Genomic DNA, 21,797 nt, shown 5'->3' with positions numbered 1-21,797 from the left:
ATGGTACCATTAATGTTGATTATGTCAAATCTTGTGATAATCTTGCAGATCCTCTTACGAAGGCCTTAACAAGAGAAAAGGTCTGGATCACATCGAGGGGGATGGGATTGAAGCCTACAAATCCTTGAGTATATATGAGGAAACCCAACCTGGGGACTAGAGATCCTATAACCAGGTTCAAAGGGAAAAACTAATCATATGATGACTTGTTGTGAAAAATGCACTATTTTTTTCCCTCCCTATGATGTGAGTGCATTATTTCCTGTAGTTTGTGAAGGTTGAGTTGATAAAACTCTTAATGAATATATGTAGCCCGTATGGGTGGAGTGTCAATCTTACAGGAGCTTTCTCGACAGATTTCACATATGTAATGTGTGGAAGTAGGTCGCTTCCTATGAGAATGGGGCTTATTCTCAAATGCACTCATGAAATCGGGATAGCACATGTCCATAACGTGTTGGCTGTTAAAGCTCATGTCAACACCTTGATTATTATGTGTGAGCAGTGATATTTTATTTCCCTTAAGCAGTCATAGTTCAAGTCTGAGACCACTACGATTCTGGAGTAAAAGTTACTGTTTCACTAAGTGGAGGTTCAATGCAGAGCACACCTTCATTATGCATAATAGTCTTCCTTCAACTGATATACTGTATTATCTAAATATTAAAATGAGTGGGGGATTGTTAGGTTATTAGCATTTTAATATTAATATTTAACATATTAAATTGCTTTATTTTGGAGTTATAAGAATGATCATTGGTAGACATTTGTGTTTTAAACTACCAATTTAATCATGTTATTCATCTTTGACTTGGTAGCCATGTAATGCCATTACTTTTGGATTTATTGGTTGAATTCATTGTGAGATAAAAACATTCCAATAAACATTGGAATGAATAACTTTTACATCATCCATTAGCATTGGTTGTCCATCACTTTATTTCATTCTTACTTCCTCCATTACTCTTTGTAACCTTTGTAACCTATGTAACTCCTATTGTAACCTATGTAACCTATGAAACTCCTAAGGTCATTATTCAGCCAGTTTTTCCAGAAATAAAATCTGCTGCTCAAAACGACTAAACAGGTCGTTACAATTTTTTACTCTTTTTGCTCCTATTTTACTGCCACATGGTGTAGTAAGCCACCAATGTGTCTTTGTTATTATATGTGGGTAGAACTTATTTAAGAATGGCATTCCTAGTAACATATCTTTTGTTGTGAATTCAAAATTATAAATTTCTTCTATTGTTAGTATTTTATCTCATATTTGTATTTTTATATTTTTTGCTTTGTATTTAATCATGCTTCCTTCATTGTTAAATCCTGTTACTACCATAGGTGTTTTTAGTTTTTCCCATTTTTCTTCTGATAGACAATTATATTTACATATATTTGCCTCTGCTCCTGTATCTATCATGGGGGTATTGTATCTGTTGTGATATCCTTCTATGATAATTTTTGCGAGTATATATATTTTCATTATTCATTTTGTCCTTTTTATAATTATCTTTTTATTTTGACATGTTATTGTTAATTGTTCGTTTTCTGTATTATATGGTTTAACTTTTTCTAACCATTTTATTCCTAACGTAATATTATGGTTTCCTTGGTATATTTTAAATTGTATTTTTAATGGAATTCCTCCTATAATTATTTCTTTTTCTGTTATTTCTTCATTTGTATTTACTATTTGACTAGGTAATCCAGGGCATGTGTATCCTGTTTTTATAATTTCTTCTTCTAATACTAATTCTCTTGTTATATGGTTTTCTTCTTGTCCTGTGTTTATTAGGATTTTATATTTTCTTTGGTTCATTATTCCTGTTATAAAATAATGATTTGGTGTTATTTCTTCTAATAAGTTTTGTGGTATTTCATATTTTCTTTTAGATGTATTTATCCTTGGTGAGGTATTTGATGTGCTTGTACTTGGTGTACTCGAGGTGCTTAATCTTTCTTTTACTATTTCCAAATTTTCTTCTTTATCAATTTCTTTATAGCTATAGTCATTATTATCTGTTACAGTAATTATTCTTTCGAAAGGATTTTCTATTTTTATATTATCAATTTTATTCCTTTCTGTTATTTTATGTTTTGTTTTAATATATATAAATTTTTGCATCTTGCTGTAAATATCTTACTTCCTGGTGCTAACTTTATTCCTGACAATTTCCAATATAGTACTAGTGATTTATCTATATTTGTATCTGTTAATGCTACTGTGTAATTAGCACTTATTATAAATTTAAATTTTTGGTATATTAAATTTCCTCTAACTGCACTGATTACGCTTTTTTCTATAGGGTGTATTATTCTGTCATCTGCTAAATATATTTCAATGGGTGTATCTATTCCTTCTCTGAAACAAGCTTTTATTAGTATCTCTGTTCCTCCTAAATGTACATATTTTATAGCTGCTTTATTTTTTATGTCTTGTATTTCTTTATTTATTATTCGTTTGCTTATTATGGTATATATGCTTTTCCACTTGTATATTTACAATCTATAACGTGTTCTTTTTGACTAACTACATAATATTCTTCTCTTTGTCTTTTAAACCAATTTTTTAATGTGGTTATTTCGAGTATCTTTTCAACACTTAGATCTAATTCTTTTCCTTTTATTTGTTCAAAAATTGTGTTATCAAATATAATTTTTTGGTGTGATAATTCTTCATTTTCATAATTTTCTTCAGTTATTATTTTTATTCATTTTCAGACATTATATTTCTTTGTCTATTTCATTATTATCTGGATTAATATTTTCTTCTTCAGTTTCTATATCTGACACTTCATATATGCTATCATTTTCACTTAACTCATAATCTATATATTCTATTTGCATATATTTTTCATCGTCTAAAATTAATTCTGCAATTTGTTTTCTTTTTGGGTTTTTTGGTAATTTACAATCCTTAGCTATGTGTCCTATTTTTCCACAATTGTAACAAGTACATTGGGATATTTTCCATTTTGGTCTATATGGTCTTTTTGTTTTATAATTTTTTATATAATATCTTCTTCTTGGTTGTTTATATTTATACTTAGTTTTATTTTTTGTATAATTTTTATATCTTTTGGGTTTCTGTTTTTTATATGTGCATCCAAATTGTGGTGCCATTTTATTTTGGCAACATGATAAGTTTTTATTTAATACTTTTTCCATTTTTAATTTTTCCTTTTGGCTTTCACATAATTGTGTAAACCATTGAGATAAGAATTTTATTCTAGATCCTAAAGTATCTGTAAGCCCTTCATTCTCCCAATCTTTAATTATTTTTGTACTAAATGGTTCTGGTAATTTTGTAAAATATTGTTGTCTTATTTCTTTTGCTTCATTAAGATTATATTTTGCTTTGTAATAATAATCTTTAAATGCACAAGTGTATTGTTCTATATAGCACATTTTACATATAGCTAATTTTGTCATAAGTTGTCCGTTTATTATTTTTTCTTTGTTTTGTTCTCTTATATCTGTGGTCATACCTCCAAATTCACTTCTTATTGCTGATTCATATTTATCTAAAATATCTATATTTGTTGCTGATGGAGATCCATCCATTTTTTTATCATTCCTAAGTACTTCTAAACTTTTCGGGGGTAGGTTTTCTATCCATAATTTAACCGTTCCTACGAATGTTCTTTCTATATATCTTGGTGCTTCTGTTGTTTTTATTTTGTTATCTATTAGTTGTTTGGATATATTTCCTGTCCATAGTAACATTGCTTTATTTATGTCTGTTAAACAATCAAGGTCTAAGAAATTATATTGTTCATTTGTTGGTTTTGGTATCCAATTTTTATTTTACCTACTGTTCCATATTGCATTAGCTCTATCTGATTGTTGATAACTTTCTGTATAATATGTTGGTGGTGTCTGTCTCGAACTAGCTCTAGGGCTATTTCTGGGACTATTATCTGGGGTTTTAACTCTTGATGTACTGGGTTTACCCGCATCTCCTGTATTTATTTCTAATTTTTTTAGTTGATTTACCTGTTCTAAAATTTTGTATATGTTTCACTTATGTCACTTATTTCTGATTTTTGGTCATTTTCATTTCCATCTATTTCATTTACTTCATTTAGTTCAAGATCTTCATTTAATTTTTGTTCCATTTCGTCTATTTTATATGTTAATTCTCTTTCTTTTTCTATCTGCTTTGCTTTTTGTTTATTTTCATATAATAATTTTAATCTTGCTAATTCTTTTTCTAGTTCGTCTATTCTTGTATTTTTTATTTCTTCTAATTGTTGTACTTCTTGTTTTGCTTGTATTTTTATTTTTTCTATTTCTTTTGATTTGTCTATTTCTTCATAAATATGTTTTTTCTTTGTACAAATATTGATTTATTACATACTCCTGTAAATATATTTTCTATTAGTCTTTCTTTTTTATGTTGTAATTCTTGTCTTTTCTCATCTATCTTTTCTATCAATTGCTGCTTATAAATTTCTTTGTCCATGCTGTTTTTTTTAAATAACATACATATTTATATTCTGTTTTTGAAATTATATCTATTAAGTAATCTTTATTACTTGTTTTAGTTAGTTGTGATAGTTTATATTCTATATATAAGAATTTTAATTTTTTCCATATTTTTCTTACTTTTTTATCTATCTTGGTTCTTTTTATTTTAATCTTTTTACTTTTGTCCATTATAATTTTCTGTATAAAATTTTAAAAAGTTTACTTAACTTACTTGGGGTTTTAACTAGTTTTTTCCTATATTTTATACTTCGTCTTATCCAAATTTCAGACATCTAATCTTCGATATCTAAATCATCATATAAATCATACATATCATAATAAAGTTCATCTTGTATGGTTAATTCAGTCCAACCTTGGGTTGTTATTTCTATTATCTCATGTGTTACCAATTTATCATAAATTTCTCTTTTTATATCAGTATTAAGATCCTTTAGTATATAAAGTAGTAATATCTTGTATTCATCATTATCATCAATTAAGTAGGTACTCATTTTATTCATTTTTGCTAAAGTTTTATTCCTTCCAATCTCTTAATGGATTATACTTATTTATTATGAAATAATAATGATTTACTAATCATCTCGTCTAGTCACTACTACAGCTTTCTTCTTTGATTAGTTACCCTAACAGCGCCTCAACTTTGTTTACTCCCCTAAACGGCCTTCTTGCCTACCGGTTTCAACCTTAGGATGGAATAGTCTGGGCATACTTATTCGCAGAATATTTCTGTAGCAAACCTTCTAAAGATGTTCATTATAACATTATTAAATCATGATAAATAATTATAATCAACAAGTGATTTATATTAATGGTGTAAAACTGTTTATTTATTAAAATTCATACCTGATTAATTAAAGTAAAAGACGTAAAGTTATACCTGCGTGAGCAATAAAATTAATCAATATAATTTTATTCTTACAAGTATCTTGTTATATTATATATTTTCTTGCTTTTCTTATTATTTTAACCTTTTTTGCTATTATTTTTCTTTTTCATTCTTTTTTATTCTTCAAAAGTTCATTGTCATCTCCATAAAAATTCTTCACATTCAATTTCACCCTTTTTATCACAACTCCACCATCCTTCTGTTATTACTATTAGCATAACTCTCTTCAACTTTAAGACTTTATCTAAATATTTTCTACATTTCAAATAATTTGGTGAACTCATTAGATTTCAAAATAATTTGGAGGTATTATTTAGCTTTTAATCTGAATTTCAATCAAACTCTTCAATTTTTGGAGAACCCATTGATTCTAAAAAAGTTATTATTTCCAATTTTGAGTTATATAAAAAGGAGATAAATTTATTGATGATACCTTTAAAATTTTAAATTTTCTTAAAAAATAATTAATTTTATCATCAATACTTCAATAAAATTTAGAAAATAGTATTATAAAAATAAAATCACTCAAAAAAGAAAGGAAGTTGGCCAAAAGAATAAGGGAATATGGGGAAAGGGGGAAGGGAGGGGGGGGGGGTCAGAGGTTAATACACAGAAAGAAAATGGGAACATGTGTCACATAATAATTGATATATAATAATACTTGTTTTTTAAAACTTAAAACTGATCCAAAATGATATATAATATCAATTCAAAAAATTTTAGAAAGATAACGAAACATCTATATAATTAAATTTTTAAAAAAATTGAGATAACTCTAAATGTTACTTTATGTCTTTTCTCATAATTATAATATAAACTATGTCTCATAAATTGAAAAATTGAGAAATATAAATCAACATAATTAGTTGTATTTCTGTGGAAACTAAAGATGATGGAAAAAAACAAAAAAAAGAAATAGAAGATTACCTCCTTGTCCCTATCAGTCTTTGCAATTATCCAAATGAGAGCACTTGTCTGAACTGTAGTTCGTATTATCATCCCATACCACATGCCCTTAAAACAAAGGGAAAAAAATAAACTACATCTTATAAAGGTTAAAAATGTAAACAAAATATTACTAATAAGATAAGAGAAAATATTTAATAAATACCTTCATGCCTAAGTTGATGAAAAAGGTAAGAAAAAGACCCAAAGGAATTCCAATGACATAATAACATATTATGTTCACATAAGCAACAAGTTCTTGCCATCCTGATCCAACTGCCACTCCTGTTATTTCACATGCATCATTTAATTAATTCAAAACATCCTCAAAATATATAAATAAAACATTAATATTTAATTTACAACATATTGAAAACATTAGTTAGTGAAAAAAATTGCACAGTATGTGTATACTGTACACAGTGGCTGTTACGTTATTATCATTTTAATATTAATATTTAATATATTAAATTGCTTTATTTTGGAGTTATAAGAATGACCATTGGTAGACATTTGTGTTTTAAACTACCAATTTAATCATGCTATTCATCTTTGACTTGGTAGCCATGTAATGCCATTACTTTTAGCTTTATTGGTTGAATTCATTGTAGAGATAAAAACATTCCAATAAATATTGGAATGGACAACTTCTACATCATCCATTAGCATTGGTTGTCCATCACTTTATTTCATTCTTAATTCCTCCATTACTCTTTGTAACCTATGTAATTCCTATTGTAACCTATGTAACCTATGAAACTCCTAAGGTCATTATCTTCATTATTTACTACCTCCATTATCTTCCTATAAATTGCTAGGAAGACTTCTTGTAGTATAAATAGTGGTGGTCTTCATTTGGTTTGGAATACACACAAAACACAAGAGAAAACAAAGAGTGAAAAAGTTAGTCTAAAAGAGAGTTCTTATTAGTTGAAGGGAGGTGTTCTTTTTTGTGGAGCTTTGGACTCAACTCTTTGTCCAGAGTTTTTGAGTTATACTTTGTGAAGGCTGTTGTATCCTGGAGGGAACAAGTCAAAGAGGACTACTGCTGGACCGGTGAAAACATTTGCTGCAGTGGGCCTGAATCTCCTTAAAGAGAGCGAGATATCCGCGCCTCAGCCTGAAGAGATTAATTTCTTCATTTTATTTTCAATTGTAATAATGCAATTTTATTATCTTGTAAGTTTTTTCACTAACAATAGGACGCACAAGTTTTGGTGTAAGGTAGGAATAATTTTATGATCATGTGGTAATAAATTCTCAATCAACCATGTATTCCAGGGGCGGAGCTACAGTTAACGAAGGGTGTGCAAGTGAACATCCTTCGTCGAAAAAATTATATTGTGTACAGACAAATTTGTGATATTTTAATATATACTTAAGTTTGCACACACTTGAGTAATTAGAGAAGTTCACTCAATCGTAAAATGAGTGCTGGAAGTACGAAGCGAGAGGTTGAGGGTTCTCAATACTTGGTCCCTTCAAGTATTTTTAAATAATTGTTTATTAGTCAAACACATCAAATCAGTTTCAAAAGTTTTTTGTGGGTCCTTAGTAACTTCCTTTATATAATTCTTTACCCTGTCTTTGTGGGTCCTTAATAATTTTCCTTTTAATTTTTTTACCGGTCTATGACACTATTTAATTATTTTACATAGTTCAGTTAATTTTTTGAAATTACATATAACATTCATCTTGTTAAATTAGAAAGAAAGTATTCAATATAGATCATGACCGAATGAATAGTTATTAATAATTAAAATTATATGCACATCTAATTTAGATATTTATTTATATTAAATATATAATAATATTTTCAAAAGGTATCTATAAAAAAAATTTAGAAAAAAATATCACATGTAATTACGTATATATCACTGTATTTTACATTCTCTCCTAATTAGTAGGTTAATTGCCAATTAAGATTGATTTTTTTAAATATGTTACGATCCAAAAAATGGACGTGATGACACTCGTCTTATCCCATCAAAACAAGTCAGCCTGAAACTCAACCATTACAAGAAAATGTGAAAATTTCATATTCAATTCAAAACACCCAAAATCTGGTTGTTACGTGTACAAGCTCTAAAGTATTACAATTGATTCAAAAGAAAGACTAGTCTCAAATGAACTTGTTTCTATAATAGAACAAGGTCATAACTAAGGAGAAATAAAGTCCGCTGAGACGACAAACAACTACCTCACAAAATCTCCAAGAAGCCTCAGACAAGGAGAAGAGAAATATCACTAGCTAGTAACCTACAAAAAATATTGTAGTAGCAAAGGGTGAGTACCAAACCACACGGTACCCAGCAAGTAAATTTCTAAACACAAGCCAAGGGGATAAAATACGAGTACTCCTTACACACCAACCGAACCTTCACAACTACAACCTGCATAAAAGTCAACCCAACCTAACATTCACATTTTTCATAGCATGCAACTCATCAAAATAATTTTAACAAATTACACATCCTAAATTACAAACTCAATATTTTACAATCACAAGTTTCACAAAAAGGCACTCACAATATCAACAACACACAAGATCAAGTTCGTCAAATAGAGGTAATCAAATATCAAGTACTTCTCAAACACCAATAAAACACATAATTATCAAGAATAAAGAATATCATGGCATGCAATGCAATATGACACCATGAAGTGATATGCCACAGAATACCAATTTCTCTCTCAACCGTATATACATGATACTACTTGAAAATACATCGAGAATTCATGACCCATGGGGGACTCGCGAGGTCCATATACCGACATGGACGATCTCCACGTGTCTGTGAGGACGATCTCAACGTACTATCATAAATAAAAAAAATCCGCACGGAGATCTCCACGTACCCAAATAATAATCATAACTTTTCTATCGCACGGACGATCTACACGTGCCCAAATAATCATAACTCAATTTCACCACGGACGATCTCCATGTGTTAGATCTTTACTCATACCAGCCTCATGTCAATGCATGTGCACAATATGATATCAAATAAAGGAGATGGTGCAACATCTCAATAAATCAAATGTTGCTATGACATATAATCACCTCAGTTATCACAATTATACGGGTTCAGTAAAGAACACAATCACACATGATAAATCAAATCAATAATATATTAGTTAATGCCCATATATTTTGGCATTATCGGATTACAATCCACATTTTATAGTAATAAACCTTCTCATTATAACACCAGTACTCATACCATTCTCAACACATCACATACAAACAAATAATCACATTGTCTTTTATTACCCCTTTTTAACATTAAAATTAATCAAGATGGACAAGTCAAACTATCACCAAGTCTCATTACTCCAAAAAATATACCACAAGAAAATACACGCATTTCATACACTTAGCAAGGGTTTAGAAATTCATTTGCCTCAATTAATCAACAATTCACTCCGGAACTTGAGCATTCCTCTTTCGTTGAGCTTCCAAATCAGTGCAATCTATTCCGAAATTAATCGCGATATGATTTCTAACTTAACAACACCCATATTATTATAATCCAGTTCCTAATTCTTGATGTCAACCAATACGTTACATATCCTCCTTCTCAATTTTAAGCCTAAGATTAAATCTAATTTCCTGCTAATATTACAAATTTAACAATATTCATATCAATTAATATACCTAACAATTAATTTTATATCTCCATATAAAAAAGCTGGAATTATGAAATATGTTTAACAATAAAGTAAAAGGAAAACCCATAAACTTTTAATGTACGTGACAAAACAGTAGCTTGCATCGCTAACAAAACAACCATCCATACACATCCCTAACGAAAATATCCTATGATTGCTTATAATCATCATTCATTATTATACAATCATTATTCCATCATTATCCAATCATTGACCATTAACAACATTTTATATATTTTTTTTTCGTTCTTAAAGAGCTACACGTACAGAGGTATTCAATGTAACTTTGCAAATTGAATAGTCTCCTTTCTCTTCCACAAATCATAATAATAATAATAAAAATGTGACGTATACTAATAATAAAAATGCATTCGGCCCTTGTTGAGGCTGCGCAGGTATAAGCTTCTGTTACTCTCTTTCTCTCTTTTCTTTTCTAAATTAATTATGTATTAAAAGTGACAAATCCTAGTAACTTATTTTAATACATGGGTCATTAACTTAAATTATATTATATATTGACTTGGTCCATTAACCACTAATTTAATTGAAAGATATTATTTAATAAATAGATTTCAATTAAGTAACTATAGTTATCGAACAGTTCAAAATTTCCAAACCAACTTCACCGATTAATTATAAATGACTCGGGGTGACTATCGAGAGAGGTAAAATAGTAATTTTATAAAAATTTCTTAAAATGACCTTTTTGATCATTATATTATCTACCACTAAAAATCATGTTCGTCCTCGAACATAAGGAAGAAGAAGAAGGAAGGATAGTCAACATTACAAAAAGCTTGAGTTATAACCTACTAGTCGGTGTTTATCTCTCCAAGTGAGCTCCTCCTTAAGATCATTCTATGAAGATATATTGCTAAAAACTGAAGTTTTGAACCTAACTTTGAAAGATCTATAAATCAAGAGTTATTACCAAACCACATACCAACACATGAACTTAATCTACATTGAAATTTATTGGGCCTTAACACAACCATCACGACGAATCTTTTCTCAGATAACCAAGATAACCTTCTGAATCAATACTGACTACGACTAGAAGTGAACCTGAATCAATCACCAGACACTCATAATGTACATGCTATCACATATCTTATCACGATTCCCTTTTCACAACACAATCTTTTCACGAGCTTAAGTTATCAAAATCTGATCTTTAAACAGTGGGTACCCGTCAAGGGAGAATCTAACTTATCTAACCCAAAGAGAAAAACGATCAAGCAACCACCTAGAGAGAGTAATATATCTAAGCATGTTGAATCTCTAACAACACAGTCAAAATGATAGATCATAACTATTATTGTAGACAACCTTTAAGGACGGTAGAGCTAGACCCAATGATCCCTTCACGCATATTCGAAATGTGACCTCGCTGACGAGATGAATATTAAGACTATCAAACAACTTTAAGTATCATGGTAGCACTTATATGAGTTCTCTTAAGCAAGGTTGTGCGTGTAGAATCACTAGTACACTTCAACTATCCCAAACAACACCAAATCTATCATAACTAAAATAACCAACCTTGCCGAGGATCCCACCTTATAAAAAGGACATAAGAGGATCGGTACATCCGATCCACCACTAGAATTCACCCATAAATGTAGAAACACACACGAGCATATGCAGCGAATCACACTCCAAACCATATCCAAAACAAAGTATATGGTCATATGAGAATATACAGAACCAAAGTTGAATAACACTAGATACTTCTTCCATTGTGAACATATCAACCAATTATATTTATATTACTCCATATCTCAATTTTTATCCACTCACAATCAACTAGCCTGATTTCATTACACACATACTCGATTTATCAAACCTCACATACTTCTCACAGTACTCCATTGAAGTCAACACTTTTAATATCAACAAACATCATAACCACACCATTCATTTACCGTACTCTCAAATCATCACTAGTATCGAAGTCTTCTTAGTAAACACGTTGTAGCCTATAAATTTTCAAACTATGGCTCCCTCTCTTTCCATTTAAGCATTTCATGACAGATACAAGTCACACCCAAGATTGATGACAAAAATTTCAAATCTAAAAGTACTTTACCATCGACATACAACAATTATATCAAATTCAATTTCAACTCCGCGTAATTTTTCAGATACCGAATTTCAACTAACATTCAAAACCATCATATACCTCATACCAATATTTAAGAGATTTTTTTATCTATCCAATAATTCGATATACTATTAGCTCATAACCTCTACTCATCATCAAATGCCTATGTAACACATCCTAATAGTTTATATCGCCCCATCAACAAAATAGTTTCAATCCCCTCAAAATCTTATCAACCATAAGTTACCTATCATATTGAACAATATAGCTTAACATAATCACATAGAATCTTTCACTCATCACTGTTTGTCACTCAAACAAAAATCCAATATTCATAGAGTTGTTGATAAACTCTAAGTAAGTCAGTGTCAAACCGATTTACATCTCATATTCAAATTTAAACACGAGGGTAAAAATTATACAACCTTAAGCTTCGAACCAAGAATCTATACGAGAGATCTTATTCCTTCACATCTCTTAAATTTTTTTCGTGATGCAAATTTCAAGTACCTTGAATTCTTTAATACAACATACCCTTTTTTCTTTTCGCTGACTTGCTTACAAATATTATCATTTGTCCAACAACTCATGATATTTCAACTTATACCTTAAACAAAATCATAAATGAAACCCTTTCTTGGATCCTTTGAAAATCAAAATAACACACTTTATGACTCGGTATATATAAAAGTTCTTTCAAATGCTCAATATTCAAGGCGATCGATCATCTTTTACCTTACCAATGTACACCTTGACAAAACATACTATCACAAACATAAACTAATCATGAAAAACTTGAAAAAAAATTTCAACAATGTAACACAATACCCTTATATATCAACATTAGCTATACCTTGAATTTTTTTTTAATTCACGTATCTTAGCTTATCAGTGATCCCCTCTCCATCGGCCTTATCATATATTTCACTAAATGTTCAACCATACTCATTATAAAATTCAAAATCGAAAAAAACAAAATTATCATCACACTCGAGCTGAACGCCTGTACACTCCTTTCTCAAATTTTATCCAATGGTTTTTTTAACCAATATGATGAACCCGTGACACTATTACCATAAGTATAGCAAAACATATGAAACCACGCGTCTCTGAACTCAAATTTTTTACTATCTAAAGATACATATTGTTTTCCTTGCACTTAAAAGTAAATATCTTTGTTCTCTATCTTTATTCTTTATCGCCTCTTTCCAAAGACTAAACTACATTACACTAATTCTTTTCATTTATGACTCTAGCTCCTTTCAGTTTCACTCAAGTAATTCTCAGCACCTCCTATAACTGTCCATTGAATCAAGCTACTCACGAAAGAGTATCAAACCACAGCCTGAAGTACTCACAAATTGTCTTTACCATATAAATTTGTTTAACCAACAACCTTTATTATATAAATGCATCTCAATCGTCATCATCATGTTAAGTTATCTATTGCCATAAGTACGAAGTCAACCCGTTTCATTTTATGACACCTTAAACCCAATTATATCGGTTACATCCAAAGAACTAACCCACTTTTATATGTATTTTTTTACACAAATCTTCTATTATCTTCACACTAGTATACTCTTTGGGACTTCATTTACCCATAAGTTTGTCATTCTGGTAATCTATTCCCTTGGGCCTTAAGATGAAATCACCGATTCTCATTTAGAATTCTCGAGATACACTTCACAATCTAAACACATCAATACCGTACCAATGATCCACCACTAAAATTCTCCTTATAATATAATGCCTAACTCATTCGTTTTTAGTAACAATCTAGTTGGTTTCTCAGATATGAATGTCACATCAAACCTTATTCTATGAGCATGTGATACAACTGATAACTCCTTATGTGGTTAGTATTCACGCTTAACAATCAATATATCCGTTTGCATATACCACTAATATCACATCGTGAAAGTCCGTTATATCCACCACTAGAGCACATCATACATACTGAGAAGATCATATCCACCATAATAAACATTTTTACCCATCAAATAGTTGAACACTATTATCAAATTAGGTCCATATCTAGCTCAAGCTATATGTATTTTTTCGTAGGTCAGGTCAATATTAAAAATAACACACTCCATAAATCTAACCAAGTAAGCATTGATACTATAGTAGTAGAAATTCTAACCTTAATAGGTGTGTCTTATTTCCATGATTTTCTAAGAAATCCATTCATGTTATGATAACTTTACTAATTATAATTTCCAACGTCACATGTCCATTCTCTAGCTAACCGTTTAGTCATTTTACTTCCAATTGTTAAACCACTCTAATTATCGTATATACCACATAAGTACTATTCATTTTACTAAAGTAACTAAACTTACACAATCCCTTCAAATTGATGAACATTCTAAATCTAACCAGACATATTTTCCACAAGTATATTACTTCCATCTTTATATTAGATCTAACATTCAAACTATACACGACATGAACTACACACATGAGGAACCACGCATGAATCATCACTTTAAGTGAAAAATGAATGGACTGCAGCGATAAAAAACAAAGTACGCACAATAGAGACCAAAGTAGTGAAGATTTTTCCTAAAAGTCACTATAGCCTCTCAAAGATAAGTACGGGCGTCTCCGTACAAATCCTCGAGACTGTACTTAGACTCCACTCGTATACACATGAGACCTGTGAACCTGGTGCTCTGATATAATGTTGTCAGGACCCAAAAATGGACGTGATGACACTCGTCTACCAAAATAAGTCAGCCTAAAACTCAACCATTACAATAAAATGCGGAAATTTCATAATCAATTTAAAACACCCTGAAAATCTGGTTGTCACGTGTACAAGCCTTTAAAGTTTTACAATTGATTCAGAAGAAACATTAGTCTCAAATGAACTTGTTTCTAGAATAGAACAAGGTCATAACTAAGGGGAAAGAAAGTCCGCTGAGACGACAAACAGCTACCTCACAATCTCCAAGAAGCCTCTGACAAGGAGAAGAGAAATATCACAAAGTCCGAGTTAGTAACCTACAAAAAAAATTATAGTAGCAAGGGGTGATTACCAAACCACACGGTACCCAGCAAGTAAACTTCTAAACACAAGCTAAGGGGATAAAATACGAGTACTCCTTACACACCAACTGAACCTTCACAACTACAACCTGCATAAAAGTCATCCCAACCTAACAGTTCACAGATTTCATAGCACTGAACTCATCAAAATCATTTTAACAAATTATACATCCTCAACTACAAACTCAATATTCAACAATAAAAACTTTCACAAAAAGACACTCACAATATCAGCAATACACAAGATCAAGTTCGTCAAATAGAGGTAATCAAATAACAAATACTTCCCAACCACCAATAAAACACATAATTATCAAGAATGAAGAATATCATAGGATGCAATGCAATATGACACCATGAAGTGATATGCCTCAGAATACAAATTTCTCTCTCAACTGTATATACATGATACTCCTTGGAAATACATCGAGAGTTCATAACTTATGAGGGACTCGCGAGGTCTATATATCGACATGGACGATCTCCACCTGTTTGTTCGGACGATCTCTACGTGCCCAATAATAATCATAACTTTTCTATCGCACGGACGATCTTCACGTGCCAAAATAATCATAACTCGATCTCAACACGGACGATCTCCACATGTTAGACCTTTACTCATACCCAGTCTCATGTCAATGCATGTGCACAATATGTTATCAAATAAAGGAGATGATGTAACGTCTCAATAAATCAAATGTCGCTATGACATATAATCATCTCAGTTATCACAATTATAAGGGTTCAGTAAAGAACACAATCACACATAATAAATCAAATTAATAATATATTAGTTAATGCTCATATATTTTGGCATTCTCAGATTACAATCCGCATTCTATAGTAATAAACCTTCCCATTATAACACCGGTACTCGTACCATTCTCAACACATCACATACAAACAAATAATCACGCTGTCTTTTATAACCCCTTTTTATCATTAGAATTAATTAAGGTGGACAAGCAACCCATCACCAAGTCCCACTACTCCCAAACATATACCACAAGAAAATAGGCGCATTTCATACACTTATCAAGGGTTTAGAAATCAACTTACCTCAATTAATCAACAATTTACTCCGGAACTTGAGCATCCCTCTTTTGTTGAGCTTCCAATCAATGCATCTATTCACGAATAATCGCGATATGATTTCTAACTTAACAACACCCATATTATTGTTATCCAGTTCCTAATTATTGATGTCAACCAATACGTTACATATCCTCCTCCTAAATTTTAAACCTAAAGTTAAATCTAATTTCCTCTAAATATTATAAATTTAACAATATTCATATCAATTAATATACCTAACAATTAATTTCATATCTCCATATAGAAAAACTTGAATTATAAAGTAACTACAACAATAAAGTAAAAGGAAAACCCCTAAATTTCATCCAACTGATAAAACAGTAGCTTGCATCGCTAACAAAACAACCATCCATTCATATCCCTAACAAAATTATCTTATGATTGATTATCATCATCATTCATGATTATACAATCATTATGCCATCATTATCCAATCATTGACCCTTAACAACCTTCTATATCTATTTTTTGCGTTCTTAAAGAGCTACACATACAGAGGTATTCAATGTAACTTTGCAAATTGAATTGTCTCCTTTCTCTTCCACAAATAATACTAATAATAATAAAAATGTGACATCTACTAATACTTTCAAATATATAGGTTCTTATATTTACCTAATGCTTTCGGCCCTTGTTGAGGCTGCGCACGTTTAAGCTTCTGTTACTCTCTTTCTCTCTTTTCTTTTCTAAATTAATTATGTATTAAAAGTGACAAACCCTAGTAACTTATTTTAATACATGGGTCATTAACTTAAATTATATTATATATGGACTTGGTCCATTAATCACTAATTTAATTAAAAGATATTATTTAATAAATAGATTTCAATTAAGTAACTATAGTTATCGAACAGTTCAAAATTTCCAAGCCAACTTCACCAATTAATTATAAATGACTCGGGCAACTACCGAGAGGGGTAAAATAGTAATTTTACAAAAGTTTCCTAAAATGACTTTTTTGGTCATTAAAAAATAATAAAATCAAATATTAAAAATAACTTTAGATTCGAGTAAAAATCGATAAACTAAATTTTTTTGAATGTGCAATACGTGTTAAGTAAAAATCACGACTCAGTCCCTTTTAAAATGTATGCATTTTAATAACTAAATGCTACTCAACTTGAAGATTATTTTCTTAATAATTGAGATCTCAAATTGAAGATAAAAGTAGACGAACTGTATTTGAAGGAAAACATTATGTTGTTTATGATAATCTCACTAGGTTGAGCAAGATGAATGTGAATCAACTCCTAAATTTTTTGTACTTATTCGATTTGTCTCTAATTACTTATTCACTTTTGAAATGACAATCTATTAAAACGACAATAATTGACATAGTGAGTTTATCATTTCACCTCTATTAAATATAAAGTGGATGATTAAAAATCCAAGATTTTCAAGAAGGTTTAATTTTTTTAAAAATAACTAATTACTTGTATAGTAGAACTTTTTTTGTACTTTCTTGATTTATTAAATGGAGAAATAATTAAAACAGAGAATACTTTTTAAAATTATGCATACTCTTTATAAAATGGGTGCTGGCCCCACTGATGTATTGTTGGGTATGACTTTGGTATTTCATTCAAGCCATTATGCTAAGCCTATCTTGTGGTTATTTTAGAAGCATGGTTGCATTGCAAAAGTTAGTACTCTCTCCTTTTCAAAAAAGATGACCTAGTTTGACTTAGAACGGAGTTTAAGAAAAGAAAGAAGAGTTTTTAATCTTCTGATTTTAAATTAAAGTTATGTCAAATGTACTAAAATGTCGTGGTCTAATCATGCCACGTCGAAAGTTAAAGTTAAAGTGTTGCCAAAAGAAAAAAGGGTTCAACCTTTTAGAAATAGACTAAAAAGAAAATAGGGTCATTCTTTTTTAAACGGAGGGAATATTATACTAAGAACAGGGGAAATTTGCATAAATTCTAAATTTTGGGTTGACCTTGTCGGCAAGACTGTTGTAATCACTAGACCACTAAAGTCATTGCTTGAGGCCTTATATTTTTTAGAGACCCCAATTTTTTTAAAAAATACTTATACATATTACTTAAAGTTATATGTATGTTTAAATTTTTTAAATAAAACATGTGAGAAGTATAAAAAAACAAAATGGCGGTTAGTTTTTCCCAATTTTCTAAGGAAATAAAATATTTTGTGAAAATAATTTCCTTAGGTGAGATATTGTGTTTTCTTATTTATCTCCAAAAAATTTGACCTTATATTATTATTACCTTATACTCAGCTCTTTTTAATTCTCTATTGTATTATTTTTATTCTCAATATTGAATTCTCTCCTAAAAAAATAATTTATTATTGCTTACAAGTGAAAAAAGGAAAAAAAAATTGTGTGTATTCTTCAAAATCTTAAGAAGTGCAATAAAAATCATTATATTGAAGGAACGCAAGACTATTTGAATATTATTATATCAACTTGTCAAATTTGTGATCCAGGTTTTATTATTCTAACATTATTTATAATTTTTTCTTGAACTTTTTTTATTGTTGATATTTTTAGTTAGTAAGTATATATATTCTCGTTTTAGTTATTATTAAGAGAAATAATAAAAGTAGAAGATAATGATTTAATGGAATTACTCAATCAAATAAAAAAAGTTGATTCTTTTCCTAATGCTTATATTGTTTATAGAATAATGTTAACAATTCCTGTAACTATTGCCTCGCCCAAAAGAAGTTTTCCAAAACTAAAATTGATAAAATTTTATCTAAGATCAACTATGTGAGATTAAATGTATTAGTTGTATTATCAATTGAAAAGGAATTAGTAAAACAAATTGATTAGAAAACAATAAATTAATGACTTCATTTAAAAAGGCAAAAAAAAACTATTTTAAATAAATATATAGTACATGAATATTTTTTTTAAAACAAATTAAAAAAAATATTAGGGCCCCCTGTTTAAGGTTTGGATTTAGGGCCCCCATCTTGTTGAGTCGGCCCTGCTTGTCGGGTCAGCTATAAAGGGACTAGGTCGTATAGTTCTCCCGCTATAGCGTATATTTTATGTTATAGGGTGTGTCAGCTATTATAGCAGGCATGGCGGAACAAAATATAACACCCTGGTATTTTAAAGACCTAGAATTAGGAAAAACCATTTTTAGAAAGAAAAAAAATCTGAAGTTTGGTAAGTAATTAAAGTATGAGTTTTTGGTCAACATCAAACGACCATAACTTTTAGCACAAGATGAGTTAGGTGAGCTACAAGATACTATATGAAAGGACTTTGAATTATATTTCCAACATCATCGAGGTGCTCATTTTCGAGTTCGTATGAGGAAGATATGCCCGTTGAAAATCACTATCTTGATAAGGAAAGTCAACAGAATTTTGAAGGATATTTTGATCTTTTCATTAACCAATTAAATATTTCATTTTTAGTAAGCTATTTGGGGGGTCAAAAATTGAGTTATTTCAGTTTATGTACTCCAATTTCATGCTAGGGTTATTAGAGAAAGAACATAAGAGGAGAAAAGTTAAGCATTCTTGGAGATTTCTTGCGGAATCGAAGTCGTTTCGCCAAGGATTTATCCCTAAAGAGGTATATAAGATTTTCATAGCGTTGGGTTCGTTCATTCCCACGTCAAACATGTTTAGTTTAAAGGATTTCTTTCTAGAGAGTTGAAAGTTTGATAATCTTGAATTGTGTTCTTGAAATTGGCTTTCTTTCTTGAGATTTGATGGGATTGTTAGGTTCTTGATGAAATCGTATCAATTTTAAAGTTGCGTTTGATTAGATTCTTGTACACGAGTATCAAAATCTAAAGAGGAATTGAGAAAAAGAATCGAATTTAGGCGAGTTGGGGTTAGTAAATGAAGAAGGAACAAGTTGGGCAAATTTGGGTACTAAGTCTACGCCGCGGACCTGTTCCTCAAGATGAAAATTTTTTCTCCACATCGCGGAGCGGCGGACCCTTCTACCTCAAAATATATTTCACATTCAAATATTAAAATGCATATTCACGTTGACAATGATTTATTGATTATTTCTCACGTTTAACTATCCAAAAACATTCCTAAATATCACGAGATCTTTCCTATCACAAATCACAACCTTGAATCCATAAATTTCAAATTCAAGGAAAACTAAGAGTCAAGTCTAGAGGGTTATTAGAGTCTTTTCAAAAGTCTTCTGCAAATGCTTTAAACTTGTTTTGAGACTTGGGTTCTAAGTTGAGTAAACATTAAAGAGTGAAGTTCATTTCTTCAAAATAATATGTGGGGACTATGTATTCCCAAAGAGTAAATGTTTTCACATTTAAGCAATAAAGGAAATATTGATTTCCAAATGAGACTTTGATCTAGTTTTTTTAGTAAATTGTAAATACTTTCATAATCAAGCAAGAGAGGAGACATTGATTTCCAAGAGAGCCTTTGGGCTAGTTTTTGAGTAACTATCTCAAACCACAGGAAGAGTTATGTTTTTAAGCATATAAGCTAGTACATTTTTGGGAGCAGTATTGAGCACCGATATTGGGTAGAGCTCAGGCAACTCACAACCCTGATAAACCATGTATCCATCATGGATTAAAAAAAAGACATACTTTTTGATTTCTTTGTGCTTTTTACATAGACTAATGAATCCACTTAGTAGTTAGGTTCTATGCTCCTGAAAAGGTATGCGGCCCTGGCAACATGAGGCAAAACGTTGTATCATCACGTACTTCTTGAGTGATTGTTGACGGTTAGAAAAAATTGTTATATTTTATATTCTTATATACACAAAAATTACTTGTATTTTCACATACAAACAAAGTCATATCATATCCTTGCATACAAATTGAGTTACCATTATATTTCTTAACACACAGGTTTATGTTTAAAAAATTTTCTTTATATTGCATGTACATTATTGCTTTATATTTAAATGAGTTGAGTTGACTTGAGTTGAGACTGAGTATGTTCCTTCAGTTCTTTTTAAGCTTATGTCTTGTTTTAGTACTCTCCAATGATGCTCCTAAATTCAATGTACTGATGTCAGTTGGGCTACATCATTTTATGATACAGATACATATAACCATGATCAGCATCCAACTCAGCATTTATTCTAGTTGAACATCAAGAGTTGTTGATGAGCCTCATTGCTTTCGGATGACCCTTTTTTATTTCTTTATTAGTAAGTTTATTAGAATGTTGTGGGTCTTGTCCTGATATCCATCTTAGTTATTAGAGGATTCATTGACAATTAATTAGTGCAATTTTAATTATCTTGTTTTTGGATTATGTTGAATCTTATGTTGCCATCTTGGCTACTTGAATGTTTTTTAAGACATCCACTATATTTCGTTTATATTTTGAAACTATTTTCCTATTATTTATGTCTTTCGCTATGAGTTAAGCCTGGACAAGGGTCCGTTTGGGGCCAACAATGGTTCTTGAGTGTCAGTCTTTCCCAAGGTGTAAGCTCGGGGTATAACAAACATGGTATCAGAGCACAAAGTTCAACAGTCCTAAAGAGTCTATGAAGTCGTGTATGTAGATTCCTAGTTATCTTTGTAATCGCATCACACTATAGTTAGGTTGTTGCGACACTAAGGA

At 30.3% G+C, this 21,797-nt stretch overlaps 1 long non-coding RNA gene across 1 annotated transcript; it reads right to left on the bottom strand.

Moving 5' to 3' along the window:
* Positions 1-4,651: 4,651 nt before the first annotated feature.
* Positions 4,652-6,619, bottom strand: LOC114076971. The gene is made up of 3 exons (XR_003578056.1): positions 6,489-6,619; positions 6,305-6,391; positions 4,652-5,368 (listed from the first exon to the last, which is right to left on the bottom strand). It is a non-coding gene; the product is annotated as an uncharacterized LOC114076971 (long non-coding RNA).
* Between the last annotated feature and the right edge of the window lie 15,178 nt (positions 6,620-21,797).

This window comes from Solanum pennellii, chromosome 4, assembly GCF_001406875.1.
Source record: "Solanum pennellii chromosome 4, SPENNV200".
NCBI classification, from domain to species: Eukaryota; Viridiplantae; Streptophyta; class Magnoliopsida; order Solanales; family Solanaceae; genus Solanum; species Solanum pennellii.
The sequence above is the reverse complement of the archived record's forward strand: the minus strand, read 5'-3'. Positions and strand labels throughout refer to the sequence as shown.